The following is a 27,187-nucleotide window of genomic DNA, read 5'->3' on the forward strand; positions in this document are numbered from 1 at the left end:
AGCCAATATATTTAATGCAATCAGTATAGCAGCCGAAACGTCTTATGGTTGCGGTCACCAGGGTAGCACTCGTTAGGTGCAGGAGGTTCCTAGCTGCCGGAGACAGATAGCTCACGGAGTCGCCACGGTGTGCAGGCATAAGCAGCTGTCAGCACTTCGGCCAGTGTAGGGCTGTTTCAGCCCAGGAAGGCATTAGACACGCATCAACAGCAAGCTCTATAGTAAGTTGGTCATGATGTCCCATTCTGGTCAGCTGAGAGCGTGGGATAGGCCTAGTACTACCAATGTCAGTGATCCGAGGACGCAAGTCAGCGATTGCAGAGTGCACGCATGCAGGGCAGGCAGTGTTTTGGAATGTAACTGGGTACTGGTACGAGCCATGGGCCCGAAAGGTAGGTGCTCTGAAGCTGGTAGGATAGACAGCAGATGGCACTGAGCCAGAAGGCACCGGTTCAGCTCCCAGTAGCGTCAGGACTTCGTACAGCTACGAGCCCTATAACTGGCAGAGGCGGTGTCCAGTTGCAGTAGGCTAGATGACGTATCAGGTTGGCTACTGTCGTGGAGCACCTCTCGGAGCTGCCTGTGGGTGATGTCCGACACTGCATAGTCATGGTGGGCGTTACTTGTGACCACTCAACTGTTTCCTGTTTTAAAAATCCCCTGAAGTACCACAGTGCCAGGCTAGTCTCAGACAGGGAGTAATCCGGTGACAGCTGGGCCACGTTTTATACTGTCGTAACGAAGTTCCAGCCCCATCAGCACCAACGGTGCAGGACGTGTTGTATCTAGATCCACTCGAGGTCCAGGATGGCCGCTCTACATCTTCTCGTCACCGTGACAGCTTTTTGGTTGCTTGAGTACGGGTTGCAGCATCACGTTGAAAGGTAGTGGCACCACAGTAGACAACTGGCATTCTTGATTTGTTGATGGCGATTCGTTTCTTGGATGGGAACGTTAAGTCTGATGTTTTACCTGGTGCTTTTCGAGAAGAGTAGGCTATGTACCGTCACTGTGTTCCGTCTCCTTTTCTCTGTCATCACCATTCGAACTAAACATGACCGCAACATTGAGTTACTCATTACATTCATCTATCTTCAATATTTAACTTAAGCGATAACTCTTATACAAGGCTTGGAAATTTGCTATCGCGTGCTGATTAATACCTCCTCCTGGTTTCTCACCAACAGTGGCATATGACGTTCCTTTTTATTAAAAACGGACCAAACGTATTAATCTAGTCCTTAAGAATATCTTCAATTTTTCTCTCGCAAATGGTATATACTCTGTAGAGAGGAGACAAAAAAATAATTTGGCCAATGCCCAAAACTGATTACCTTAAATCGCCATGATACGTTTGGCATATTACTCGAAGTATGTAAATAATTGGTGGATTTTTTTTTATTATCAACTGAACTTCAAACCTTACAATGTGCACAATACAATGTTACTGAACAGGCGTTAATACAGAAACTGTGCAAATCAAAGTGACTTACGACACCATACGAGCCATTAATAGACCTGAAGAAACCATTAAGGTTATTTTCGAATCTCCATGGGTTTTTTTACTGTAAAATATCACAAACAGTGCTAAAGTATCAGATATCAAAATGTCGTATTTTATCAGAAATATTGTAATAGGAACACGTTTTCTCAAGGGACTTATATGGTTCAGTCCTTGGTTCTTTGATTTTCTCGTGGTACAATAATGAAATTTCATCTTGCGTTGCTACAAGATCGCTTATATGCTGATTACATTCAGCTGTGTACAATGTCCTACCAGTCCACTCCACCAATCCATAGTGTAACTTCACATCAATTACGTATGGTCAGCTGTGTTCAGTATAAGATGGGTCCGAAGCATGGGTCTTAGGCTAAACCTCAAGTCTAGAGTGATTACACACGGTCCAGGCACATTAACGCGATCACCGCCAAAGTTCGACGTCAACGTGCAATAACGGCTCACAGACGGTAGGTGGCAGCAGTTGTAGTGGAGGTTACATAAAGCGTGTTGGCTGGAGAATGTTATAATGCGAAACGGAGTGAGTTACCTGACGTTCAAAACGTCATGACCCGAAAGGCTGAGTTTGTGAAGTGTTCGTGATTAAAGTATGCCGTGCGCGGCATTACGGTGACACAAAAGAAAACCGTCACCGCAGCAGCTTTGGTACACCACAGTCCATAGATGACGAGTATGAATGAAGGCTGCGGAGATGTCTACGAGCGATTATACGTGCAACAGCTGCGCAATTGACCGCTCAGATGAACCAAGGGGCTACAAAGAGTGTCTTCTACATCTACATCTACATTTATACTCCGCATGCCACCCAACGGTGTGTGGCGGAGGGCACTTCACGTCCCACTGTCATTACCCCCCCTTTTCTGTTCCAGTCGTGTATGGTTCGCGGGAAGAACGACTGTCAGAAAGCCTCCGTGCGCGCTCGAATCTCTCTAATTTTACATTCGTCATCTCCTCGGGAGGTATAAGTAGGGGGAAGCAATATATTCGATACATCCAGAAACGCACCCTCTCGAAATCTGGCGAGCAAGCTACACCGTGATGCAGAGCGCCTCTCTTGCAGAGTCTGCCACTTGCATTTACTAAACATCTCCGTAACGCTATCACGGTTACCAAATAACCCTGTGACGAAACGCGCCGCTCTTCTTTGGATCTTCTCTATCTCCTCCGTCAACCCGATCTAGTATGGATCCCACACTGATGAGCAATACTCAAGTATAGGTCTCCCAATGAATCTCAACCTGGTACCCGCCTTACCAACAATTTTATATGATCATTCCACTTCAGATCGTTCCGCACGCATACTCCGATATTTTACAGAAGTAACTGCTACCAGTGTTTGTTCCGCTATCATATAATCATACAATGTAGGATCCTTCTTTCTATGTATTCCCAATACATTACATTTGTCTATGTTAAGGGTCAGTTGCCACTCCCTGCACCAAGTGCCTATCCGCTGCAGATATTCCTGCATTTCGCTACAATTTTCTAATGCTGCAACTTCTCTCTATACTACAGCATCATCCGCGAAAAGCCGCATGGAACTTCCGACACTATCTACTAGGTCATTTATATATATATTATGAAAAGCAATGGTCCCATAACACTCCCCTGTGGCACGCCAGAGGTTACTTTAACGTCTGTAGACGTCTCTCCATTGATAACAACATCCTGTGTTCTGTTTGCTAAAAACTCTTCTTCTCAAAGAACGGTCAGTGTGGGCCTCCGCAGAAAGCGCCTGCTTTATGTTTACTACTGTTCATCCGCGACGCAGACTGGAATTTGCAAGCCAATACCTCAAACGGAAGTCCACTGAGTGGAAGATTGCGTATTCAGACGAATCAAGTTTTAGGCTCCATTGCGGACATGAGCGTTGCACTTTACGGCGTGAAACGTCTGAAAGCAAATGCCTACTACAATCGAGGGAACGGTATGATTAGGGTAACGTTTGCGTGGCATTTTCTGGGTGATCGCACCGTTCTGGAGAGCGCTATGGATCAACACAAGCGGCGGTCGTGTCCATCTGTAAATACAGTTCGTTTTTCCTCGGCCAATGGCCATTGGCATCTACCAGCAGGACAATGCAACGAGCCACACAGCGCATAGTGTACGTGCGTAGTTGGAAGAGCACTAGGGCGAGTTAACCGTAAACCTCTGTCCACCAAACGCCCCGGACTGAAACCCAGTCGGGAATCTGAGGGACCATCTCAAACCTTCTGTTCACGCCAAGGATCCTTAAACGAGAAATCTAGCGCAGCTGGCTACGGCATGTCACCCAGCGTTCCATGCTGCAAAAGGTGGTTTCCCAAGCTTTGGACAGGTGTGCTCATTAATGTGACTAGACTGTATATGTTGCACCGAAATGAGATCAGCATGCATTTTTGTAACAGTAGTTCTCATACTCCTTGATTGCATCCAGATATCCTAGCAGGAGACTGTGAAAGACCTCGGAATAGCTTGGCTGAGAGTTCAAGCGATTGAAAACTGTCTTAGCGTGCAGGACAACTCTTGCTTTTGTGCTGAATGTACTTCAAAACTTTTGAAAAATAACTTCAGCAAAAATGAAACAATAAATAATCCGGTTACTACTATGAATAAAATCATTTTGAGTGTTACGTAGCATCGCTACGAATCTCGAAAATTCGAGATTTTGATTGTTTTCAGTGATTCGTAATACTAAGGCTTAGTTTATTAAATAGACAATTATTCTTCATGCTTTCCCGGCGATCTGTTGGCATCTTGGATATTCGGGAATCCAGCCGGATGTTCGCGTCGTTCTCGCACGATATTTCAACAGCGTGCCTCGCTGTCTTCTTCAGGTGCTACCTGAGACTGGTCCTTGGTCGATCGAGTCCAGTATTTATGCCTGGGAGGAGCTGGGCGTTCCCTAATCGGTCCGCGCCGAGTCGAGTGTTCCATCTGTGGTCCGCGCCCGCCAGACTCGGCTTCAACGGACCCCTCCAGTCGCGGATGTTCCGACTGCCGTCGGCGCCGGTTTTGGCCGTCCTCAACGGTTGTGGTTGTCATTTGAAGTGTGTCAGACCCGATCTGAGATGTTACATACTCTATCTCATGACTGTTCCTACGGTTTCCACTTCTGTTGCGTGCTGGGCGCTCCCTAATCGGTCCGCGCCGCGTCGTGTGTTCCATCTGAGGTCCGCGCCCGCCAGACGCGGCTACATTGTCCCTCTCTGGTGGCCGATGTTCCCTCCGCCGTCCGCGCCCGGCCTGGCCGTCTTCTGAAGTCGAGTTCATGACCTGGGGTGTGTCAGATCTGGTCTCTAATGTCCAACACCTTGTCTCACGGCTGTTCCCTCGGTCTCCACTTACATTTCTTGCTGAATCCTGGAGTGTCCTGCGTTGAGTTTTCATAAGCTCAAGCGCAGAATTCCAGGCAGTGCTGATTTGGTATCCCGAGTCACGGTTGATTAGATTGTCTGTGACCTTAATCTCAATTGCTTCTTTAATGACACTGTCCCAATATCTTGAGGTCTGTGTCACAATCTTGGTGTCATTGTAATCCATTGAATGACCAAGTTCCAGACAATGCTCTGCTATGGCTGATTTAGTTGCCTGCCTGAGTCTGGTATGTCTCTGGTGTTCTTTACACCTGATGTCCACAGTTCTGGTGGTCTGGCCAATGTATGACATCCCACACTGGCATGGTATGTTGTAAATACCTGGCTTGCGTAGCCCCAGGTCATCTTTTACAGTCCCCAGCATAGTGCCAATTTTTGTGGGTGGGCAAAATATGCTCCTGATGTCATATTTCTGGAGAATCCTGCTTATCTTGGTAGAGATAGGTCCGGCATATGGCAAGTATGCCATCTTCTTTGCCTCTTCTGGTTCTTCTTCTGGGTCCTTTGGCCGGTTGGCAGGTTGAAGTGCCTTCTGGATATCTCTAGAGGAGTACCCATTCCTGCTGAACACTGATTGTAAGTGTTCTATTTCTGTGGCCAGACTATCAGGATCTGACAGAGTTTGTGCTCTGTGGACCAATGTCTTGAGCACTCCATTCTTCTGTGCCGGATGGTGGCAACTGCTGGCTTGAAGGTATAAGTCAGTGTGCGTAGGTTTGCGGTACACACTGTGTCCAAATGTGCCATCTCCCTTTCTCTTCACCAGAACATCCAAGAATGGAAGTATTCCATCCTTCTCCATTTCCATTGTGAACTTAATGTTCGGATGGCAAGAGTTCAGATGTAGCAGGAACTCATCTAACTTCCTTCTACCATGGGGCCAGATGACAAAGGTATCATCCACATACCTAAAAAAGCACTTGGGTTGATATCTGGCTGAGGAGAGTGCTTCCTCTTCAAACCTTTCCATAAATAAGTTGGCCACCACTGGTGATAGAGGGCTACCCATCGCCACCCCTTCTGTTTGTTCATAAAATTGACCCCCATATAGGAAGTATGTCGATGTCAGTACATGCCTGAACAGGTCAAGGAGAGCCCCATCGAACTTCTCTCCAATAAGCTCAAGTGACTCCTTCAGTGGTACACGTGTAAAGAGAGACACCACATCGAAACTAACCATGATGTCTGTGTCTGTGATGTGTTGCTGGCCCAGTCGATGTAGGAAATCCTCTGAGTTCCGGATGCGATGTGCACATTTACCCACATGTGGTGTCAACATCTTCTTCAGGTATTTCGCAGTAGGGTAAGTTGCTGCACCAATATTGCTGACAATAGGTCGCAGTGGAACCCCATCCTTGTGAATCTTGGGGAGTCCATAAAGTCTAGGGGGTGTTGGCGCTTTGGGATGCAGCTTCTTGATGACTTGTTCAGGCAGGCCTGTCTCCTTCAACAGAGCCCTGGCCTTTTTGTCCACTTTCTCTGTAGGGTCGCTGGCTATTGACCTGTATGCAGGATCCTCCAGAAGTTGTTGCACCTTTCTGTCATATTCTGTTTTTTGTAGGATGACTGTGGAGTTCCCCTTGTCTGCGGGCAACACCACAATGCTGTCATCCTCCCGGAGTCGCCTCAGTGCCACCCTTTCATCACCTGAAATGTTGGATTTGGGTGGCTTGGTCTTGGTGAGCGCCCTGCAGGTTTCTCTTCGGATCTCTTCGGCCACACTAGAAGGAAGCGTGATGGCCACTTGCTCAACTGCACTGACAAAGGCTGTGACAGGGACGTTTCTAGGGGTCACTGCGAAATTGAGGCCCTTGCTAAGTACTTTTAAGGTGGTCTCATCGAGCTTCTTGTCAGTTAGATTGACCACTGTGCGTGTACCGTGTACCGCAAACCTACGCACACTGACTTATACCTTCATGCCAGCAGTTGCCACCATCCGGCACAGAAGAATGGAGTGCTCAAAACACTGGTCCACAGAGCACAAACTCTGTCAGATCCTGATAGTCTGGCCACAGAAATAGAACACTTACAATCAGTGTTCAGCAGGAATGGGTACTCCTCTAGAGATATCCAGAAGGCACTTCAACCTGTCAACCGGCCAAAGGACCCAGAAGAAGAACCAGAAGAGGCAAAGAAGATGGCATACTTGCCATATGCCGGACCTATCTCTACCAAGATCAGCAGGATTCTCCAGAAATATGACATCAGGAGCATATTTTGCCCACCCACAAAAATTGGCGCTATGCTGGGGACTGTAAAAGATGACCTGGGGCTACGCAAGCCAGGTATTTACAACATACCATGCCAGTGTGGGATGTCATACATTGGCCAGACCACCAGAACTGTGGACATCAGGTGTAAAGAACACCAGAGACATACCAGACTCAGGCAGGCAACTAAATCAGCCATAGCAGAGCATTGTCTGGAACTTGGTCATTCAATGGATTACAATGACACCAAGATTGTGACACAGACCTCAAGATATTGGGACAGTGTCATTAAAGAAGCAATTGAGATTAAGGTCACAGACAATCTAATCAACCGTGACTCGGGATACCAAATCAGCACTGCCTGGAATTCTGCGCTTGAGCTTGTGAAAACTCAACGCAGGACACTCCAGGATTCAGCAAGAAATGTAAGTGGAGACCGAGGGAACAGCCGTGAGACAAGGTGTTGGACATTAGAGACCAGATCTGACACACCCCAGGTCATGAACTCGACTTCAGAAGACGGCCAGGCCGGGCGCGGACGGCGGAGGGAACATCGGCCACCAGAGAGGGACAATGTAGCCGCGTCTGGCGGGCGCGGACCTCAGATGGAACACACGACGCGGCGCGGACCGATTAGGGAGCGCCCAGCACGCAACAGAAGTGGAAACCGTAGGAACAGTCATGAGATAGAGTATGTAACATCTCAGATCGGGTCTGACACACTTCAAATGACAACCACAACCGTTGAGGACGGCCAAAACCGGCGCCGACGGCAGTCGGAACATCCGCGACTGGAGGGGTCCGTTGAAGCCGAGTCTGGCGGGCGCGGACCACAGATGGAACACTCGACTCGGCGCGGACCGATTAGGGAACGCCCAGCTCCTCCCAGGCATAAATACTGGACTCGATCGACCAAGGACCAGTCTCAGGTAGCACCTGAAGAAGACAGCGAGGCACGCTGTTGAAATATCGTGCGAGAACGACGCGAACATCCGGCTGGATTCCCGAATATCCAAGATGTAGACAATTATTGTCGAATTCTATAAATTCAAGTTCAGTTATTACTTTCGTCTAATTTGTTTTTCTGATTATAACTGTTGCTTACTTAATGAGCTGACATTCAGTTATTTGTTCACCCCTCCTATGCTTGGTTAACATCAGGTAGCTTGCACGATGTTCACTCTATTATCTTCACCGGTTTATGGTCACAGGTGTTAGCAAACTTCTGATAACATTTACCAGGTACAATACAAGACCTGCAGGCGCCATTACTGTCGCTGAATCTCAGAATAGCACTGAATTACTGAATATTTCTCTATCCCTTTCTCCGTTTGAGCCCTACACCTTTGGAACAATGTACTTTGTAAGCTTCGCCTAACAGAAAACCACGCTGCACTAGAGACGACAAATGCTTGACCTGTTGTAATGAGCATAGCTTCGCTCGCAGTATATCCTCGATATTTTGTTTCTGCCCAACAACAAGCCAGTACAACACTGTCTTAGGCTTCCTCATCCATAAGAATTTTTGTTCCTATTCACCTGAAAATTCACGCAACTTTTTCTAGATCTTCTACCAACCAAACTGATGTGCTCTTCGCACTTGATTTGTACCGTGCTGCTGCTGCGCTTTTCTGCCAGTATGTCACTACTCTCATTCAACAGCACCGTTACGCCGTGACAGAATTGTTTAACACGACTTTAATAAGCCAGTCACTGATGTAATACGATGTATTTATTATTATAATTGCTGTCATTATATGAAGCTCACTTATCGTACGCATTATAATGTAAACTCTCTAAAGATGAATAATAAAATGTAGGAGAACGGGCCTGACGGTGCTAACATGGTGAGATAAAATAAATAAGTGGGCTGAGTACGTGCCAATAGTAGAACAAGCATCAGAAAGGGAGACCACTCACATGTTTATGTTATGTACCTAGTGGGACGTTTAGTCATGTTCCGGCAAAGGGTGATCCATAATTGTCTCACTTTTATAACAATAAAGAACGAAATCTAGATATAAATGGTATGAAACGCAATTGGAAATGTTCCTCACCATTCACGTGCAGTGAGGAACGTTTCTTTTTGAGAATTGAACCTTCACCATGTATAGCAAGACAGAAAGTATATTTCTTCAAGATGCAAATTGATAAACGAATATCTCGATGTACTGGTCTTCTTAAGGCCAAACAAAGAACGAAGGACAAAATAAACATAGTACCAAATGGACGAAGTGACAGTCCATCATAAGAGTTTAAAGCCTGTGGGCGTAGTTGGTTGCCAGACAAAAAAATGAAATATTCGCCTGTCGCGGCACAAAAATAATCGTTATCGAAGCACTTTGTCGAATACGTTTTTCTGTACATAACAAAATAATCGTCTTCTAAATCGAAAACTCCTGACAGAAATATTGAATACAAAATATCTGACATTCTCGCTGACACCTGAAGTAAATGTTGAGCTCCAGAGGTTACATCCTGCTTTGAAATAAAACGTACCTTAAATAAATGAAATACAAGTTTCTTCCAGCTGTCCCACAGGTCCAGTTTTAGGCAGTGTCATTCAGCAGATAAACTGCCCATCCCCAATACTCAAGGAGAATTCTGTTGCCATGTACACCACACCAAGCGAGTCCAGAACGCTATTGAGAAAAGAGGCCTACGTCTGTTTTTTTCTGTTAGTGCTCTTGTAATAAAGTGCTACATAAAAAAAGAAAAAATCCTAGCTTATGGAGGATAGAAAAGTAACTGATGACTTATGACAGCAAAGCAAATCACAAAATCACATGAAATAAAGAAAAAAAGAGAAGACAAAACAAATAAATTATAGTTCCATATCACCTTATGCTTTTTGCAATGATATTTTCAGGAAATTTGCAAAGGTATCGCTATATTTCTTTCGTGATTGTTCCTTACCGTGTTCATTCCAAGAATATTATAGGTAATCCAATTTCCTAGTTTTCTGGAGAAGATTGTGTGTATTGTGTGTCCATAACTGATCACTCTTCATATAAAGGACGAGTACAGCCGCAGATTGTCGTACGTTAAGTATAATCATTATGATCATCATCACTATTCATTTGACATTCAATGCTGTTAATAGTAATGTGTACCCATTCTAATTGACGATTCAGTTTCTCTTTCGACGCGTTGCCCCGTACGGGTAGAACACGGAAAGTACCATAACCCGATTAAACTTCTGTCAGTGGAAGAGAAGCCAAAATAAGCAGCAACGTGTTTCGGATTAACCATAGACATTGGACCGTTTCTGAGAAAATGCCGAAGTTTTGGAATGAATTTAAGTGTCTTTTAGGCCAGATACACTCATCCCAACTGGTAGCAAAAATGGCTGGCGCCGCGGCCACCTGACTTTCACGTCCCGTGTCCAAATCCCGATTATTGTTTTTATTTATTGTATTTTATTCATAGAAGGATACTACAGGAATGTTTCTTACTAATTTCGTGATACAAGAGCATTACAGTAATTATAAAACAACAACTGGATTTCGCTATATGACTCATACATTTGTTTATATATTATATATGTGTATAGTGTTGTCAGGGGTTACAAGCTTTTTAAATTCTCATATTCTTATTTTTCATTCTTAATTCTTATATTTTATTCTTATGTTCATTCTTCAGGAAGATTTGGTGTACTCCCTTGGATGATAACTAAGCGCAGAAATATTCGAAACACAGAAATTCCAAACACACGAAGGAAGGTCTGCCACGGCGGCATTTGTTCGTATGAATCTCACTCAGGAAAGGAAAGTCGTTAACATGGCTGAAGATATCACGCATTGGCAATAATTTCGCTGCGAACAACGCATAATGTATCACTTTTTCGGTAAATAGTGCTTGCAGTTGATTATGAATCAAAATACACTACAGAAATTTTATCGAAAACTATTTCAAATAATTTTTCCATTCATTCATTTTCTTTGTTTAATTCAGTCACCAAACATACAGTTAGGAGGCGTATAAGGATAACTTTATTTCAATATACATTGCGAAAGAGTCTTGCAGTAACCTTCTGCTGCCATGAGCAGACACATGAAAAACAAAAAACAAAAAAGTAATAAACGAGTTTCGAACACGCGGCATGAAAGTGAGAAGCCGCGACGCTAAACATTCCGCCAGTGCTTTGATAAGACTGCTCGTTTGCTAAAAGCCGCAGAAAGTACCTCGCAAATTTTGGCCATTGTTTTCTCAGAAACCGTCGTATATCTGTGAATAAGCAGAGACTTGTGTTCCTCTATTTTGAGCCCTCTTCCAAAGAGTGACGTTTCTGGGAAAACGTGTTATGGCCCTTGCTGTGTTTTCCTTGTTAGTCTCTGTCATCATCTATGAAACGCAAACAGAATACTTTACCAGTCAGAATAAAGTTTGCACGATTCGCAGACAGATGGAGCCTCCTCTACGTTACCTTAACGGCTTTGACATTAGGAAGGGCACTCCCCCCCTCTAAGTTATATAATAACATTTAAAACTTAACTCCTCCCGAACAGGGCATGAAGACCCAACGGTACCGACCTGCTGCCGTGTCATCCTCAGTCCACAGGCGTCACCTGATACGGACATTGAGGGACATGTGGTCAGCACACCGCTCTCCGGGCCGTATGTCAGTTTACTAGACCGATATACGAGTAATTTGCCAAATTCTTCAAAGCAGACCCTGTACTAGTCCTTATAATCGTTAAAGAAAACAAGACTTCTCTGGAAGTAATGGTCACTGGACCCCTCCACGAAGCACAACGCCTCTCTTTCATGAGCATCTCCGTAATCGGTTGCATTTACTAAACGAATATGTGAGGCAACATAGTGACCTTTTAATTTCAATTTCCACTGCCATCTTTATGTCGTGAACATTACATGCCGGCAATAAATCCGTTTTCAATAATAGCAGAAGTGTTTTCAGTTAACGTAACGTTCCTGAACTGATGTTTAGAAAACTCAGTATTAAACCGAACGGTATCGAGTTCATCCTTTCTGTTTGGATCCGAATACCATGCCATGTGCCACTGAATTTGATTTATGTTGTTCTATTTTCCGCCATTTATCAAATAATATGGCAGTGATGCCATGTAAGTAAACCCACCATGAGCCCATAGGACTACAAAGTAATATTTTCAGGTATTCAAATCGAAAAAGTTTAGAACCGATTAATAAAAAGCAGAACAGTTAAGATCGTGGTGTTCTATATATTCTACAACCCTCCTCTTCCACCCTCACTTGAGTACAGAGCTCAGAACGTTTGCACAACCACGAGAAACCGTCAGACAAGTCCCTCTTGGGACTATTGTTGAATTCGCGCTCACATAGCCTTGAATGACGCTTATGTCGCCAAAGCGTTGACCCTTCACGTGAATTTCTGCAGAATGTAGTTTTGTGGTACATTCTTATCGACAACAATCCTTGTCACCAGTGATGAATTTCTTCCAGAAATGATCTGCGTTTTACATTTTAATCATGTCGGAACAGGTGTCCAAGTGTTGTTGTTATTTTTGTTTCGGTAATCAAGGCCTGAGGGACAAACTTTGCACACAGTTTTCTCTTCTTCAGAAATTTAATTTGGATATTTTGTTCCGTTGCGATTTGTCACCCAACAGCGATGACACACTACGGCCGCATGTCCACTACTTAACATTGCCTGTTCGTAACAGATTGGCCGAATGCACATCTGGTCTTTACAGTTGCTAGTTGAGGCTACAACCGTAGTTAATTGTGATGACGTTGCTTATACACCTGGAATATAATCAGTACCTTCTTTAGATTATCAAAATGTTGATTCAACGAATGTGATGTTCATTTAAGTTCTTAGCGATCTTCATTTGTTCATTATATTGTTATTTTTTTCGTCGTGAAAGAGTACTAGAATCTCCTGGCGTACACTGTGAAAATACCAGCCTTCAGGGGGTCTACCAAGCCAATGGCGTGCAGTTTCTCTTCCTATCTCCAACCTTACCCCCACATATGTAGCTACTATAACAAGGAAGACATTTGCTCTTTAGGGGACTGATGACCTCAGAAGTTAAGTCCCAAAGTGCTCAGAGCCATTTGAACCATTTTTGAACATTTGCTCTTAACCACGAGATCACGCGTGAAAGGAGGGCAGTAGCATGCGGCAAGCAAAACTTGGTACTCTAGTTTCGAGATTTCTGGGTCACCCACAGTAAGCCCAGTAGACGTTGCGCGATCCTAAGGTGCACGTTTTACGGCAACTGAGGCGAGAAGACGATGCATTATTCAAGAACGCGCAGTGCAGTCTAGACCGATAAAGCTTTTCGCCCGTACGCTGCCGACATTCATTACGAAAGAGAATCGTGTTCGGCAAAGGAACCGTTCGCATTTCAAGCCAAAGAGCAGTCAAACCACGCTACGATACTAAAACATTATTCTAGGAGAAGAATGAGACACTGCACTTACGGATGACATTTAGTGGCAGTAGTATATCGTCATCCAAATTAAGTTCTACACTTCTTGTCGATTCGTCTAAAGAAGTAAGACAGTGGTTTCATCCTCTGCGGAAAACAGAGAAGTTTATTTTCTCTGAACAAAAATTTGGAAGAAAAAATGACGTTCATGATTTAAAACCACTTGGATTACACAGTTTTAATCTAAAAATTTCAATGTTAGCTGTGTTTTCTGTAAAATACTCTTATAACAATTATTTAAATTAACTTTTTCTTTTCTATACTTCTGCAGCCTGTTCCAGTAACTCTGAATGAAATCATTACCAAACTTTGCGAGTGGCATACATTTCTGATCTACCAACTTTGGAGAATATCCTGACAGAAGGAAAACGTTTGTACTTGTACTTAAGTGGTAAGTTTGACTTTATTGATATATTCTAGATAGAATGCGAAGATGAACCACATGAATGATTCTTGTGAATCGTTAAACTGGAGTAAGGAAGTATAAAGCACTTACCAGATTCCTACACAGAAACGGTCTGACTATCCTGAGAGTATTCTTAATAATATAAATAGAAAATATAGCGCAGCAGACAACACTTGGTCAATTTAGGGATTTTTAATTACATAATCCGATGTTCACCTTTCTTTTTCAGAAAATATTACATATTCTATACTTAAAAGTAGAATTCCGCTGAATTTTTCACAATAAGTTACCAACGATACGTAAGTTAATTGTCTTTTAACCACAAAGACACTGTAAAATATTTCTTAGTGATGCGTGAGATGCTAAACTAACACTGTCTTCGGAATGCATGAAAATGAGATTGTATCATCTACTTCTGGAAAGTCGTTATGCACCAGAAGTACTACAGAGTAACTCAAAGAAGCTATTGCCCACCATGAGACAGAGTTTGGAGTCCGACTTTGATGAAGACAGGTATCTGAATTTGTACGAAGGGTTAATCTTGCACGTGCAGATCCATGGCGGCATTACTGTAACTTGTGTGGAAACGAGTATTGTGGTAATTAACAACCGAAGTAAAAGGACACCGTTTTCACCGGTCAAAATTTTTGCAAACTCACGAACAAGACTGACATTAACTAGGTTCAAAATTTATACCTATACAAACATACTTCCGGAAGACGATGCAGACGTACTAAGGTGATAAATAAAATATAAGTAAATTATTTTTAAAGCTGTATTTCAGATAGGGTCCACATTTATGCAAAATGTTGCTTAAGGAATTTGAAGGCATGTTTATGTCTAATTATAAACAAGAAGCCAGACAGCATGAATACGTGTACGATAATCGCACAAAGATACCGCGTGCACTGAAGCAAATGCACAAGCCTTAGTCAGCTATGTAAAGGAGGCGGAGGACCAGTTAAGATTCAAAGATCCTGTGAATTGTAAAAACAATTGTGAGTTGATAAAGTGATTTATGGAGAAAGAACTAGATAGATAAACTGAATGTCTGTAAGTTGTGAAAGCCTGCCTTCCTACTTATACTCTAACCCCGGAGCTCTTAAGAGGTGGTGACCGCATTCTTATACGCAAAATACACACCCCTTTATATTAAACTGCCCCATAATGAATACACACAATCTGTAAGGATTTATTTTAGGATCGGAGTGCCAAGTAAAACTATCCTAGCTTTTTTACACTGACTGACTACGATTACGCACGTTCAAGACTGTTTCATGAAAATTTGAAGGGACGGTCATTCACCCACTTGTTCTATAATGATTTCCACAGTGTCCAGCAAGCCACAGACGTATCCATTTAATCAAACTCGCAAGAAGACTATTTCTATCATGAACTAATATGTCTCTGATAAAATCAGATAGACAGCATCTACCTCAAAGAAAGATTGCCTCAGACTCCAGATACGAAAGCAAGCACACTTTAATCACATACAAAACAAATGAATACGAGTGATACGCATAAACGTATAAAACATTGACAAATATTATTTAGCAAGAGCTTCTGTAACAATAAATAACTATAGTTTATTGCTTCCTACGGAAGATGGGCAGTTGTACATAAACATCTTTCACAAAACTGGTAAATTTGATTCGCATTGGCTTATTATTGTTCACAGTTTCTATGTATTAGAATTCGGGATGTTCTTAGTGGGAAGCTTTAGGAGAGCAAGCGACAAGAAAGTAAATGAACCTTCGACGAAATAACGTTAATGTCAGCACCAGGAATGAGTGATGACATAACTTCAAATAATGTGTCTGTAAACAGTCGACTTCAAGTTTTTGTTAAATGATTGTAAATACTCCGGGTACTACCTTTAACAGTATGGACCCGCAGTATCAATACAGCCGACTGATTTCATCTGAATCCCGAGGGTCTTCAAAGTATTTTTAGTTGACCTATGGCTTTGGAATTACCACTAACATTACGGGAAACTGCTGTCCACAGTATAAACCGTTATTGTTGTGAGACATTTATGTAAGGTTCTAGTATAACCAACAGCCTTTTACAGCACAGAATAAAATTTTAGTTTCAAATTTTACTGGAGGAAAATTGTTGGAAGGTAAATGAAAAACTGACATGAACCTACATATTATACTTCAAAAATTTTCATCGGTTGGAGTTCGTGTTGACACACCGCAACAATGGAGTGACAGTTGACAGTCAACAGTGTGATTGCAGAGTGGTGCGTTAGGCAGCTTCCTACCATAGATGACTGCTGTAGGACCTCTGGTGGCAACGCTCTGTTGTCTCGGTGTCCGTGGGTCTGCAAAATACACCATAATAAACTTTACCTTTTTTGTAGATGGAAGGAAAATGGCTAGTCAGATTAATTTAACATTAAGAACATAAATTTTCAGAATCAGCTGTGGAGGCCCGGTGACATAACAACCTGTCGCGTCCCAAGCGTGGGTTTTGCGAGGGATTGAGCGACACGGTTCGTAAACGGGAATTAGCCGGTTGACCTAATTGAGAGGGAGACTTTTGATCTGGCTAAGATGTTAACTTCCCTGGTGTGAAGGTACAAGGCTAGGATGTTGGTAGAAGTAAACTCGTATGGACGTTATAAAAGTTCTAATTTATTCATAAAGAATACAGATCACCCTAACTGCGTAGTGATTGTACCTACAGAATAGCCAAGCCCATTACAGAGACGGTGACTGACTTCCACCGTTCTGGCTGCCTGATAGAACTTTCCAGCACTTTGCTGCCCACACTAGCACCCTACGTCAGAGTCCCGCGGTCGCTGCCTAAACGCTCATCGGCGACTATCTCCAACTGTCTGCCTGCAGCCCGCCCTCAGCCCAAGTCGGCTGCTACTCACGCTGACTACCGTCGCTGCCTAAACCCGAGAGAGAGAGAGATCGATCCCCGGAGCGGCGTGCCTCCAAGTTTTGTTAGCTCTTCCCCTTCGACCCCGCCAGCGCTTGGCATGACGTAGCGTCGAGTGCAACTTTTCCTTATTAGGGATTGTTTTAGTATTAACTTCAGTACTTTTCTTCAGAAGCTGGGTGGAGGGGTAGAGGGGCCTCTCCCTATATGGTCACGCACTGCGTCCTGAGCCCTTCATTGGCTCCTCATGACGTAGTGCGGTCCCCACCTAGGGCCCTCTTTCTTTCTCTCTCCGCTCCCAGACTTCTCCCTCTAGCCAAGAGTGTTGATACTGCAAGTTATTGTTTATTAAGGGACCTGCCCAGAGCGCCCTGTTTATCTTAATAGCTGAGTCTGCTTCCTTGCTTATCACGCGCAGCTGCCTGGCCGCTTGGACAGCCGCCTCAGCTATCTGGCTGCGTCGTTATCTTTTGTGACCCCTCTGACACGCCTGGCGTCCCCTGTTAACTCTATCTCCCCGTATGATTTCTGGTGTATCGTCTGAGAACAACTGCATTTAGACTTGGCTTTCCTGCGGTTACAACACCTCCCCCGCCAGGGAAATTGGCGTTACTCCTCAGAGTAGCGTCAATTGTGACTCTTTTTTTCCATTACATGCTTTACAGATTTGTTTATTACATTAGCATCTGATATGTTATATTTTTCATTTTCATTTAGTAAAGTCAAATTCATTAAACACACAATAATACAATTACATTACACATGCCTAACATTCAGTTATGTCAAAAGCATTTGCATTAAAATCAAAAGACATTTTCATTGATACATACATTCACATTTCAATTAGAATTACATTTCAAATACAGTTACACTTCAATTACACATTTCAAATACAGTTACATTTCAATTACATATTTCAAATACAGTTACATTTCAATTACACATTTCAAATACAGTTATTTAACGTCTGTTTCTGAAAGCGACCGTATCACCTTGGTCTTTTCCACATCTTTCATAAATTACTATCTCTTCAGTTTCTTTATTACTGTGTCTTCTAGCTGAACTAGTCTCTGGGTATTGGTTCACTATGGTATTTCTTATACATACTTTTCCACAACAATCACTGTCTTCAAAATATTTCCATATACTTTTAAAACAGTCTTTACAACATTTACAGTTTTTACAACGGCATGTTATTATGATTAGAATAACTATTGATATGGCTACATACGTAGTTATGGAGTAATGTGTGAAGTACCTGGAGTACTTCATTTCCTCCTCTTGTCTCTCTACCATCTTCTGGACATCATCCAGTCTTTTTCCTGCGACTTTCAAGTCGTCTAACTGTGTTATTACCTGGTCCAATGGCAAATCTAATGCTAACGTCGAGACATTCCTTTTTTCCTTGTTTACCACGCAACAATCGACTTCTAGATTGATCTGCGGAACTATGTCTTTCTTCGTCACATTACTCTGGATCACTCTGTCTGTTTGTATGAACACTCTAGTGCCATACCCCTTACATTTACTGTAAAAACTAATTTTTCCTACCCCTTTTATTACTAGGTCCTTTGGTGGTTCCCTTCCACACAATACTGTTAAGCCTTCTTCCTTCGGTGCTACATATAGCCATTCGTTACTGTTTAAATGAGTCCAAAGGCTCTGATTCAGTGCGACTATTTTTCGCACACAATCTTCCGGAATTTCTCTTACCGGTTGCAACAATTTGGCTTCGCACTCTTCGTGGTCGAATGTTGACAGCAAGGCGAATGCTTGTTTGCACAGTCTCCTATTTTTACTTAGCTCCTTGCATTTTAGTTCCTCCGCAGAGAGTTTCGCGTACTGTCTTTTGGATTCATCTATTAGTAAGAATTCTTTCTCTGGCTGTATGTACACATATTTACCTTTCATGTTTGGAATTTCTTTTGGTAGTGGGAGTACTCTATACAAATTGAAATTGTTATTATTTATTAATGGAATATTAATTACATATCCTAGTATGCTACCCGAGATGAAAACATCTAAATCAATTATTCTTAACAATAGATAACCAGAGGACTCCGTAAGAGGAACAGGAAACTCTACATCTTTTAGTTCTTCCCGTATTAAACTTAGGTATTTTACAATTTGGACTGGATTAATTATATGAGGCTGTAGTATTCCCTTCTGAGCATTTACAATGGCATTTATCATTTGTTCGTATTCCTCTTCGATCTGACCAAACACTGCCGATAGTTGTAATACTTGCTCTGTTACTGTGGCGAAGGACGCTACACGTTTAAACCCTATATCGGTTTCCTTCACGTATTCCTTCATGAATCGTTCTAGTCTTTGCATACCTGTCTTCAGAACGTGCTCATTTGACTCTAGTGTATATACCGTCCTGTTTACTCCCGCCAATGTGGCTCTTACCACTGCCACCTGTTCCTTTGTTAGCCTCAACAACCCTTCTGAGTTTTTCTCCATAGCGTCTATTCTTTCCTTATAGTATGCTGCATCTGCTTCGTGCAACGTCCCGAACAGTATTTTACTTACCTGCCCGACGAAGTTGAATACTCCTCTCTTCCTTCTGGTCTCGTGTTTCGTTAGCTGCTGTACTAAAAGTTGCAATCCTGTGATTTTTTCCACATGATGGGTTACTTGTTGGTCTAGTACCCTGCATTCTATTAATCCTACATTTAATTGTGTTAGTGTTTCTCGGCACCTTTGTACCGCTGCCCTACCATACCTCTCTGCATTCTGAAACCTTTCTGTTATTATATCTAGATTTACGTATGTGACTATTCTCCATGTGGTACTGTATATTTCTACCTGTCCTCTATTATCGTAATATAGTCCTGATGAACTCGGAAATGGCGTCACTTGGTACTCATTTGTTGCATGCTCTGATGCAGTGATGTAGTATGCTGTTATCACTATGACGAATTTCACGACCTGCCACTTGAGTGCCATACCTGAATTTTAAAAGAATTGTTTCAGCCTGTTGGCATGTACTTTTGTTTCCTTATTTCTTTTAACTTTTATTACTACGTTAGGACCTTCCACTTTTACTACTTCAAATGGACCTCTCCATTGTGAATCTAATTTCCGAGATCTACCCCGTCTCACCGACTCATCGTGCAGTAATACTTTATCTCCTACCTTGAAGTTTTTTGGATTTTGTTTCATGTCATACTGTTCCTTACTGATTTTCTTACTTCTTATAATCGAGTCTCTGGCCACTCTGTGGGCTTCCTGCATTCTCGCTCTTAGTTTATTTACATACATTTCATAATTGTAACTTACCTGCTGTGTTTCTTGCTGCAGTACTCCTGGTATGTTAACCTTTCTTCCGTATAGTAATTCAAATGGTGTGTATCCTGTGCTGCTGTGTGGTGTAGTGTTGAACACAAAAATTGCATACGGTACCCATTTGTCCCAAGAACTTTGATCTCCTGTTACAAAGTGTCTGAGATACTCTACAATAGTTCTATGACTTCTTTCTAGTGCTCCATTTGATTCAGGGTGGTACGCTGTAGTATTTATACGCTTTACCTTCAACAATTTACATACACTTTTAAATACATCACTCGGAGAGGTAGACCCTTGATCTGTTAATAATACTGATGGAATTCCATACCTTAATACTACGTTTTCCACAAATGCCTCAGCTACTGTTTCGGCATCTTGTTTGTCAATTGGGATTGCTAAGGTAAATTTACTCAGATCGTCTTGGAATGTTAACATGTACCTTTTTCCTGTATTAGATACATCTAGTGGACCCACTATATCCATCGCACACTTTCCGAATACTGTTTCTGCTGTGTCTGTAATTTCTAAGGGCATCCTAGTTTTCATTTGCGTGTTTTTATTCTTTTGACACGATGGGCATTTCCTAATGTAATTTTCAATATCACGCTTCATTCCGCGCCACTGCTTGTATGCTTTAATTCTTTCGAGTGTCCTGTGCATTCCTTGGTGACCTCCCAAGGGATTGTCATGCATTTCCTTTAGTATATTTTCTTTTTCTTCGGGACTAATTTCCTCACCACTATCCGTTTCCTGTTCTATTTCACTCGACACTTGTGCTTGCCGCACGTTTACGGAACTTTCTTCCCCATTTGCTTTTGCTGCCGAGATCTCTGTCTCCACCTTCTGCTTCGCATCTATCTCTTCCTTCCCTTCATGCCTTATTCTACTCAGCGCATCCGCATTACTATTTAACTTTCCTGGCTTGTATATTACTTCATAATCATACTCCTCGAGTTTCAGTCTCCACTTCAGGAGTCTCGAACTCGGATCTTTGACACTAAATATCCACGTTAGTGGCTTATGGTCTGTCACTACAGTGAACTTTCTGCCATATACATATGGTCTGAACTGTTTTACTGCGTAAACTATAGCCAACAACTCTTTTTCCGTTGTGCTATAATTTAGTTCGGCTTTGTTCAATGCTCTGGATGCATATGCGATGGGCAAGTCTTCGCCAATCTTCTTACCTTGCGATAACACTGCACCCAAGGCTGCGTTACTCGCATCCGTTGTAATGATGAACGGTTTCGTAAAGTCAGGGTACTGAAGTAACGGAGGGTTTATTAATTTCTCTTTTAGTTCTTCGAACGCATTGTTCTGACGTTCGCTCCATCGGTACTCCACTCCCTTTTTTAAGAGCTCATGGAGAGGTTTCGCAATCTTGCTGAAGTTAGCAATGAAACGGCGGTAGTAACCTATCAATCCGAGAAACCCTTTTAGTTCCTTAGTTGTCTTTGGCTGTGGGAAGAACTTCACCTTCTCCACCTTCGCCATATCTGGTGATATTCCTTTGTCAGTGATGCAATGACCTAGGAAGATTACTTCCTTCCTCAGGAATTCACACTTGTCTGGTTGCAGCTTCAAATTGTGCTCTCGCAACCTGTCAAATATTTCCCGGAGCTTTTCGTTATGCTCCTGCAGGTTTTTCCCATAGCATACTATGTCGTCTAGATATACAAAGCATTTCACTCCTTGTAAACCTGCCAAGACTGTATTCATCAGTCTCTGAAAACATCCTGGGGCTCCCTTCAGTCCCATCGGCATTCGTTTGTATTCGTAATGCTGATAGTTTGAGCTAAATGCCGTTTTCTCTCTGTCCTTCTCGTCCGTCAATATTTGATGGTACCCGCTTGCGAGGTCAAGCGTCGAGAAGTACTTAGCTTGCCCTAACTGATCCAGTATCTCGGAGATATTCGGTAGTGGAAATGCATCGCCTACAGTGATATCATTTAATTGTCTGTAGTCCACTACGATTCTCCATTTCTGTTTGCCACTAGCGTCTAGCTTCTTTGGAACTAACAGTAACGGTGCGTTCCAAGCGCTCTTACTCTCGACAATTATGTCATCTCTTAGCATCTGCTCTATTTGCTCCCTTAGCACTTCCTTTTGCGCTTCCGGGATCCTGTACGGTCTAGCGTTTACTACCTTTCCCGCGTGTTCCGGTGCAATCGGTATTCTGTGCTTCACTGCGGAAGTATAGGACAGGTTGTCCCCTGGTAGATGAAATACATCTCCGTATTCCGCGCAAACCTCTGCTAGAGCGCATTTCTCTTCAGCGTTCAAATGATCCATTCTTAATTGCCTTCGCAACACACTAGTACGACTTTCTGTCTTTCCTATGACATTAGTACAACATTTTACTTCACGTATTTTCCCTACTTTTTCTAATTCTTCCGTCATTAACCTGACGTTTCCTAACTGCACTCTGTCTTCTGACAAGTTTAATGCACTTACTATGCATTTCCCATTTCGCACTTTTACTAACGCTTCAGGTACATGTACCCCTTGTGCAATCTCCTGCCTAGGAATAATCATTTCCTTTTCGATTCCCCTTTTTACATTTCCTTCCACCTTTAATAACATTATTTTTTCCTCTCGGGGCCCTATTTCCCCGCCTACTTCTGAATCTTGTTCGTTCTCGTGTCCCTTTGGCTCTTCCTCTACTACTAAGGGTATATCTCGCCCTTTTAGTCTCACTATTTTACCTGCATAGTCTAACTTAACTCTATGCTCTGTCAAGAAATTTCTGCCTATCAGTCCGTCGTACGGAATATCTAATCCTCTCCCGTACACGTGAAATTTTTGCCCTACTTGCTCAGAACCGTCCACACTTAAGTGTACCTGTACCGTACCTATTGTGCTGACGGCCTCACTGGTTACACCTTTTAGCCGAAGCCTTTCCGCTTCATTAATTGCAAGTGTACTATTTATCGGAATACTCGTTCTCTTGAGCAGACACAACTGTGCTCCAGTGTCTATTAGCAACTTCAAATATCTTTTTAATTCTATGCAGTATAAAACCAAAACGTCATTTTCTGTTGCACAGTCGATTACCCTAACTGAGGGTTTACCTATCGCAACAAGGCCCGACTGTGCGGCCTTGCCGCCTCTTAGTTTCCCTGCACCACTTTACCGGTTTTGCTCGATACTGGCACCCTGCCTTTTCTCCATGCGTGTCAGGGCCCTGCGTGACAATCTTTCGCGTAATGTCCCGGCCGCTTACACTTGAAACAAGCAACGTCTTTTACCCTCGTACACGGAACTCCACAGTTCCCTGGTAGATTACATTGTGGGCACCTCCACTCTCGTAACCCTCCATCAGCTTCCCTATGATTTCCTCTAAAGTCTCTTGTATCTATCGGCTGAATTTTTCTTAATCTTACCCGGCATTCCGCGTTTGTATGTCCTGGCTTGTCGCACCCGTAACAAAAATTCGTAAACTCTTTGCCCGTCATTATCCGTACTCTTCCCTCTGGCCTATTCTTTCTACACTTGCTTGCCATGTGCCCTCTCAATCCACAATTGAAACATTTCAAATCTCTAATATCTCTGGTATTCTTCACCGTTTCCTTTCCCCGGTTGAAAGTTACTCTTGGGGCTAGTCCCCGCTCTTTCATTGACAGTATTGCACTTTCTTCTTGCAATGCTAGTTCCACGGCCGCTGCTAGCGTGATTTCATCGCCTCTACTTCTTACTGTCGTCTGTATTCTATCATTGCTTAACCCTTGTATAAAGCATGCTCTTCCTAGTGAATCAACCAGTTCTATTGCGCCCTTTAAGTTCTCCCTAGCCGTAACTCTGCTTACTGCTTCCCTGAAATCCCTTTGCATTTCATCTATTCGGCTTGCCCATGTCGCAATTGGCTCTTCTTGTCCCTGTCTCGATTGAAATATCTTGCACGCGTAGTAGTCAATGGTACGCTTACTCGCATAATTTTCCTCTAGAACATGTTTTACTTCCTGCCATGTCCCCGTGCGTTCCCTTACTTGCAGCCTCGATCTGGCCTCTCCGGTTATTTTGGCTTTAACAAACTTCAGTAACGTTTCGTGTTCCTCCGGTTTCACAAGTTCAAATGCAGCGTCTACATTTTCAATAAACTCCATAAGATCTCTCTTATTTCCTTCGAACACTTTTGGAACTATACACAAGGCTTCTTTCACTGATATCTTACCGCTACTGGAGGATGACGGAGTATCGTTAGTTTGGGCCATCTTACCAACTTAACTATGTTAGCACTTTACAATACAAGATACAAAATTCTTAATATAATTTTATATGTACCGCTTCTCTTGTGGTGCGCCGTCTGTTCCGCTGATCCGCGTTGTCCCGCTGCTACGGCTGCTGCCGCTGCTCGGCCCGGACCCCCGGTCTCGAACGCTGGCTGCTTAGGCACCTCTGTGCCTCGTCGCTCCGCGTCGTGCTGCCGCTATCCTGCGTTGCCCTGCACCCGCGAGGACTACTTCTCTGGACTCTGTCGTAGTGGGGCTACTAATGCTGAAAGTTGCGAGTCGCCACAACTTCCTTCTAATTGCCACAGTCGCTGTAGCAAAATCTACTGGCTCCTATCTCCTTTTTGCCTATATGCCTTTGTGGTACCCCACACCTGGCACCAAAACTTTTATTTATGTCGCGTCCCAAGCGTGGGTTTTGCGAGGGATTGAGCGACACGGTTCGTAAACGGGAATTAGCCGGTTGACCTAATTGAGAGGGAGACTTTTGATCTGGCTAAGATGTTAACTTCCCTGGTGTGAAGGTACAAGGCTAGGATGTTGGTAGAAGTAAACTCGTATGGACGTTATAAAAGTTCTAATTTATTCATAAAGAATACAGATCACCCTAACTGCGTAGTGATTGTACCTACAGAATAGCCAAGCCCATTACAGAGACGGTGACTGACTTCCACCGTTCTGGCTGCCTGATAGAACTTTCCAGCACTTTGCTGCCCACACTAGCACCCTACGTCAGAGTCCCGCGGTCGCTGCCTAAACGCTCATCGGCGACTATCTCCAACTGTCTGCCTGCAGCCCGCCCTCAGCCCAAGTCGGCTGCTACTCACGCTGACTACCGTCGCTGCCTAAACCCGAGAGAGAGAGAGATCGATCCCCGGAGCGGCGTGCCTCCGAGTTTTGTTAGCTCTTCCCCTTCGACCCCGCCAGCGCTTGGCATGACGTAGCGTCGAGTGCAACTTTTCCTTATTAGGGATTGTTTTAGTATTAACTTCAGTACTTTTCTTCAGAAGCTGGGTGGAGGGGTAGAGGGGCCTCTCCCTATATGGTCACGCACTGCGTCCTGAGCCCTTCATTGGCTCCTCATGACGTAGTGCGGTCCCCACCTAGGGCCCTCTTTCTTTCTCTCTCCGCTCCCAGACTTCTCCCTCTAGCCAAGAGTGTTGATACTGCAAGTTATTGTTTATTAAGGGACCTGCCCAGAGCGCTCTGTTTATCTTAATAGCTGAGTCTGCTTCCTTGCTTATCACGCGCAGCTGCCTGGCCGCTTGGACCGCCGCCTCAGCTATCTGGCTGCGTCGTTATCTTTTGTGACCCCTCTGACACGCCTGGCGTCCCCTGTTAACTCTATCTCCCCGTATGATTTCTGGTGTATCGTCTGAGAACAACTGCATTTAGACTTGGCTTTCCTGCGGTTACAACAAACCGTGACGTGCAGTCTGCCTGTTCGTTTGTACATATCTAAATTAAACCGTTCAAAAATTGTTCACATGGCTCTAAGCACTACGGGACTTACATCTGAGGTCATCAGTCCCCTAGACTTAGAACTACGTAAACCTAGCTAAAGGACATCACACACATCCATGCCCGAGGCAGGATTCGAACCTGCGACGGTAGCAGTCGCGTGGTTCCGCACTGAAGCGCCTAGAACCGCTCGGCCACTCCGGCCGGCAATTAAACGGTTCAGAAGCCTGGACCTCCCATATATTCCGACAGTTCTGAGCATTCCCAACCAGACAACACATAGTGTGCTGCCACTAATCACCACAGTCCGTTTTGCTCATGAGATTCAACTGGAATCACTATTGCCACCTCACATAGCTCGCCATAGCTCCTCAGCTGTTTCTCCCTATATTCAAAAATATTAATTTTTTTAACGCGCCAAAGCTCCTAATATTACAACTAAATTATGTACGGTTATACAAGGACTTCCACAAAGTTCAACGATATAATGAAAATGTGAAGAACGAGTACTGTGATAACTAACGGCCTCAGTAAAAAATGACTATTTTGTGAAGGTCAGATTTTTCATATATCCAACACACAATATTTAATTTTACTGACTTTCACAGTTCATACGTATACAAAGATACTCCTGGAAGACGGCGTGGACGTCCTGAGCAGAAAAATGAAAGAAAAGAGTTAACCAAGAGAAAACTGAAGAGAGCTCTCAGTAGACCTCATACGGTTACCAGCTATGCAAGTAATGGTACTGAATGTTATATATACAATTCGTTCAATGCAAATGTTCTCCCAATCTCTGCCCTACATGACTTAGTGACAATCTGAAAACTTTGAGCTAGTGTGGTAGTGAAATTATCTCTGCCTTTGCTGGCTGTGTCACGAAGTTCGACAAGAACTGCCCACCAAGCTGAAAACTTCATATAATAAAACTGCAATCTCTTTTTGCTGTATATTTTGTCAGCAGTATAAAATTTGTAAATAATTTCTTGTAATAATAAGCCATTGTGTATTAGGATGTATGTAAAAAAAGTAGTCTCAGATGAAAGTATAGTTTCAGGTACGGCGTTGCATGTAAACCCTAGAAGGGCAGATATGTGGAGAATGGAGGACCGTTATGGTTGCTACAATGCAAAGGTGCCATAATCAGAAACCAGAGGAATGTATGTGATGACTATACAGTTTTGTGTGTGCTAGGGTTGGATAAAATACCATTATTAAATGGTTGGACACAAATCGCAGTGCCCTTAAAAAAAGGCGAAAAATTGTAACTTAAAACGACTTTCATGAAACATGAATTTAAAAATTTTGAAATACACTCCTGGAAATTGAAATAAGAACACCGTGAATTCATTGTCCCAGGTAGGGGAAACTTTATTGACACATTCCTGG

This window comes from Schistocerca gregaria, chromosome 3 (assembly GCF_023897955.1).
Source record: "Schistocerca gregaria isolate iqSchGreg1 chromosome 3, iqSchGreg1.2, whole genome shotgun sequence".
NCBI classification, from domain to species: Eukaryota; Metazoa; Arthropoda; class Insecta; order Orthoptera; family Acrididae; genus Schistocerca; species Schistocerca gregaria.